Below are 5417 nucleotides of genomic sequence, written 5' to 3'. Positions count from 1 at the left end.
AGGATTACAGACCTCCACCATGGTGCTGAGCCTTTATGTCTTTTCTGTCAAACCTGTGCTTTTGCTTTCTTTTATTCACTCAGTTTATTGGTATATTATAGGTATACGTGATACTGACACTCATAGGGAATTGTTACCTGTCCTTTTTTTTTTTTTTTTTCTTCCAGAACCAGGGATTGAATTCAGCCCCTTGCGCTTGCCAGGGAAGCACTTATTCCACTGAGCCATCTCCCCAGCCCCTACTTGCCCATTTTATAGCTCGATTTTTATTTTCCTGTTCCCTCCCCTCAAGCCTTCTTCCCCTCCTTGTTCACAAAAGCTTGGCTGCCATTTCCCCCTTCTTTTCTTTTCTTTTTCTTTTTTGCAGAACCGGGGATTGAACTCAGACCATTGCACTTGCTAGGGAAGCACTTATTCCACTGAGCCATCTCCCTGGCCCCATCTCCCCCTTTCTTTTCTTATCATTTTTCCTTTCCCTTCCTTCCTCCTCCCTTCCCCCTCTAGTTCCCCACATTTTCTTCCTATTTCACAATATCTGTTACACTTTTTTTTTTTGGCAGTACCATGAACTCAGAACCTTGCACTTGCCAGGCAAGTGCTTTTTCTACTGAGCCATCTCCCCAGCTCCTGTTACACATTTTGATCTTTCTTTACACTTTCAGTTTCTCACACCAGAGAAACAATGTGGTGTTCACACACCTCTGATTTATTTCACTTAGGAGTATGGGCTCAGGGCTGACAAGATAGCTCAGCTGTCTAAAGTGCCTACTTAGGCAAGTGCAGGGACCAGGGTTCAATCCCCAGCACCTAGTACCACTCTGGCTCCACCTCGGGGTGCACTAAATTGGCCATAGAGACCAGATGTGGTGACACATGTGTGCCTGTAATCCCAGCGCTGGGAGGCTGAGACAGGAGAATAACTACAAGTTCAAACCAGGAAGTGAGACCCTGTACCAAATATAAACATACAGCATAAATAAATAAATAAATGATAAAAAAAGAGAAAAAGTACAGGCTTAAAGTGGCTCCATCCATTTAGCTAGAAATGTCTCAAACTCACTCTTCTTAAAGTGACTCCATCCATTTAGCTAGAAATGTCTCAAACTCACTCTTCTTTATAAAAACCCCACGTGTTTACCCATTCCTCAAGGTTGATGGGAATTGGGACTGCTTCCAAGATTTGGCTATTACAAAAAATGCTGCACTTTTTAACTCCTAGATTTCCCAGGCTCCCTTTCCACTCCCTACCTGGGAAATCCCGGTTCTTTGTCACAGCTGGGAACGAACCTGTCCAGGAAGGAAGTGGTGTAGAGAAAGCTAGTGTAAAGTAACTTCCCTTTCGGCTTCTTGAATTTATTCTGCTATTCTCAAAAGGCCTCTCACCAAATTTCAGATATAAACTTTTCATCCACTAAACTGTTCCTAATGGTCACCAGTGATTTTTAATTTCCTTCCTATTTTGCACACTTTTTTTTTTTGGGTGAAACCGGGGATTGAACTCAGGCCCTTGCTCTTGCCAGGGAAGCGCTTATCCCACTGAGCCATCTCCCCAGTCCCTTTTTCACACTTTTAACAACGATATTGATAAGTCACAGCTCCAAGTACAGACTGCTAAGTCATCACAGCCCTGATCCACTACTGCCGAATCCCCAAAACAACAGCTTGTCCTCCTAGTGACCGCTTCCTCCTTCCCCGCTCCAGCCCTGGTTCCTCTTAGGTTCCCATCCACACAAGGGCGCCTCCAATCTGCTCCTTGGCTGTCACTAAGCCTGCCCCTAAAATTCTTCCCCTAGCACAGTCAGGCTCCCTGTCTCACTCAGGTCAGAGGCCCTGACCAGCTCCCTGCCCTCCATCCTCTTTGCTTCTTCAGAGTAATGAAAGCTCCTCCCCCATTTCTTTATTTCTTTTTCTTTTTCTTTTTAATTTATTTATTTTTTCCCCATAATTTTTCCTCCCTCATTTCTGCTTCTCTTCTCTGCTACTGCCTACACCGCCACCACCATCACTGCTGCGCTAAAACCTATTAGAGGGCCCTGGGAGATGGTTCAGTAGAATAAGAGGGCAAGTGCAAGGGTCTGAGTTCAATCCCCAGTTCCGTATTAAAAAAAAAAAAAAAAAAATCTATCAGATATATAAGAGTTGGAGACTCTGTGATTTGGGGAAAAACTTCTTTGATTTTGCCTTTGATACAGGGTCTCGCCATGCAGTTCGGGCTGGCCTGGAGCTCACCTTGTAGCCTATCCTGCCTCAGCCTCCACTCCTGGCTTGAGGGAAAACTTTTTTTTGGGGGGGGCGTTTTAAAAAAAAAAAACAACTAAGGGTTTTCTGTAATTCACATAGTGTAGTTATGGGGTAGTTATCACTAAGAGCCGCAGGACGCGCCACAGGGTTTGTGATGGGCTTTGTTTGCTCGTATTGTGCAACGTCAACCTTACATTTATTCTCTCTTGGGATGCTGGGCGGACTGTTCCGGTATGATGCTTGTCACAGCGACTGAAATGTGGCAACTATCCATGTCTCCGTGCTGCAGGACGGTGTAACTATTATAATTGTAAATGAAACACACACATATTATATACATATATTATATATATATATATATATATATAAATTTTAATGTATTTGGTACAGGTCTCACTACACAGCACAGCTTGGAGTCCTCGTGACCCTCCTGTCTCAGCCTCCTCAGTGCTGGGATTACAGGTGTGTAGCACCACGCCCAGACTCCGTGGGCAGCTCCATGCACCTGGACAAGGGGAGATGGGCCTGGCAGGGCCTGTGGTGTTGGGGATCTAACCCCAGTCCCTGCACTTGCCTAAGCAGGCACTTAGTCCCCTGAGCTGTCTCACCAGCCCTAACACTTGTGCAACTGAGGCCTAGTGGATTTTATTTCGGTTTTTTGTCTGGTTTTTTTTTTTCTTTTCAGAACCAGGGGAAGGATCTACAGGGTGTTCCCGGTCTAACTGCTAGGTCAGACTCTTAGTGATTCTCCTGTTTACACCCTCCCAAATGCTGGGATTACAGACCCCACCACCACGCCTACTCTCAATTGCCACCATGCCTACTCTCAATTACCACCTCAGCGTGCCCCCTAGGCAGGGTCGGCACAGCAGTTATTTTGCACAGCAGTTATTTTTTGTCTTTTTGAGACAGGGTCTGGATATGCAGCTCAGGTTGGTCTTGAGCTCACTTTGTTCCCCAGGCTGCCCTCAAACTCGCAGGGATCCTCCTGCCTCAGCCTCCTTAGTGTTGGGAGGATTTCTTTCTTTCTTTCCTTCCTTCCTTCCTTCCTTCCTTCCTTCCTTCCTTCCTTCCTTCCTTCCTTTCTTTCTGGAACCGGGGATTGAACTCAGGTCTTGCGCTTGCCAGGGAAGCGCTTATTCCACTGAGCCAGCTCCCCGGCCCCATTGTCGGGAGGATTTTAAACTGCCACCTAGGCCAGGGAGCTAGCTCAGTAGAATAAGCGTCGCCTGGCAAGCGCAGGATCCTGACTTCAATCCGCGGTACTGCAAAATAAATAAATAAAATAAAAATAAACTGCCACCTATGTGTCTGGCCACAAGAGAAGCTCTCGGCACCCAGAGCCTGCCCGGTGACCCCGGTCAGAGCCTGGGGGTCGCAGGGGAGCGCTCCGCAAGGCCCGAGCCTCCCTGTGTCCCGGGGTGGGGGTGGGGGGCGCTCTGCTCCGCCGCCGGGAGTCTGCGATTTCCCTCCTCGGTTTTCTTTTCTTTCTACCCGCGCACAAGCGCCGCCTTTGTGGCCGACCTGCCGCTCAGAACCGGCCGTCCCGCCGTGAGGACCGCGCCGTCGCCACGCACCCGGGAGCGCGCCCCGCCCCGCCCTGTCGCCCACCCGGGGAAACTGAGGCACGGAGCTGCGACGTCGCCGGCCCCGGCGCATCCCCCTCCTCGGCCACACGGGTGCGGGGCAGTCAGGAAGCCCGGGGCGGAGCCAGAGCGACGGAGACCCGGCTCGGGACGCAGACGGGGCGCGGCGGTGCCCACGCGCGGGGCGCGCCTTTTACATTTGGGTCCGTCCCGGGGTTTTGTCACACGCACACGAGCGCGCGCGCACCCTAGCCGGGTCAAGTCGGCTAAAAATGTGACGTTCATTTAAAAGTGCTGGATATTGCTGGATAAATCCGTGTATCTCCAAAGATTTCCATTGCTTCTAAAACAATCATGTTTAAAGTATGAGGATTTTGCTTACTGACCGAAATTTAGTTTTCTTTCTTTTTTTCTTTTTCTTTTTCTTTTTTGGAAACAGGATCTCACTATGTAGCTCAAGCTGTCCTTGAGCTCATTTTGTAGCCCAGACTGGTCTTGAAATTGCAATGATCCTCCCGCCTCGGTGTCCTGAGTGCTGGGACTACAGGTGTGTGGTAAGCACACCTGGCTAAAAGTCAGTTTGTTGTCGTTGTCGTCCAATTCTTCTTCTCCTTCTGTACCTCCTCCTCCTCCTCTTTTTTTTTTTTTTTTTACGGGACCGGGGATCCAAATCAGGATGTTCTATTGAGCTATCTCCCCGGCCCCCTTCTTTTTTTGGTACCGGGAATCAAACTCAGGGCCTCTCACTTACCAGGCAGGCACTGAGCCTCATGGCTGAGTCCTTAGTTTATGTCTTAAGAAACACTGGCGAACTTGGGTGTGGTCATATGTGTCTATAATTCTAGCTATGGGGGAGAGAAAGGAGAAAAATATATTTGAAGTCTGCCTGGACAAGTTATTGAGAACCTTGTCTCAAATGGAAAGGAAAAAGAGCCGGCCAAATAGCGCAGGGGAGTAAAGCAAGCAGGAGCAGGGGCGGGGGTTGATCCCAGGCCTGTCCTGCCGGCCCAGCCTCCGTGGTGCCCTGAGACGGGCGTGAGGGCGCGCCTGCAATCCCAGCACTTGGGAGGCTGTAAACAGGCAGATCACTATGAGTCTGATCTACTAGTGCGACCCTGAACACCCTGTAGACCCTTCCCTCAAATACAAAGAAAGGAAAGGGGCTGTGGATCTAGCCTAGCAGAAGGCCCTGGTAACCCCAGTACAGCAACAAAAACAATAATAAAACCAGCAATGAAGTAGCAAAATAGAAACCAACCAACAAAACAAAACAAAAACTAAGCCCAAGGAAGCAAACCAACAAATTAGATCTTGCTCAGGAATATGTCCGTTGACTAATTGTATTTTCTAGTTATTCAGTTACACGTGAAAATTTTGTCTACCTTTTATACATTCTTTTTTTCCTGGTCCCAGGGATTGAACTCAGGCCCTTGAGCTTGCTAGGCAAGCGCTTATTCTACTGAGTCATCTCTCCAGCCCCCATCTTTTATACATTTGAAATGTTAAAGTATTTATACATACAGGAAAATATTTTTTTCAGTTTTAATACATAAGACATATTTTTCAGTTTTGAAATATAATAAGCTCAAC

The sequence above is a fragment of the Octodon degus genome, unplaced genomic scaffold (genome assembly GCF_000260255.1).
Source record: "Octodon degus isolate 3935 unplaced genomic scaffold, OctDeg1.0 scaffold00077, whole genome shotgun sequence".
Lineage (NCBI taxonomy): Eukaryota > Metazoa > Chordata > Mammalia > Rodentia > Octodontidae > Octodon > Octodon degus.
This window is presented reverse-complemented; position numbering follows the sequence as displayed.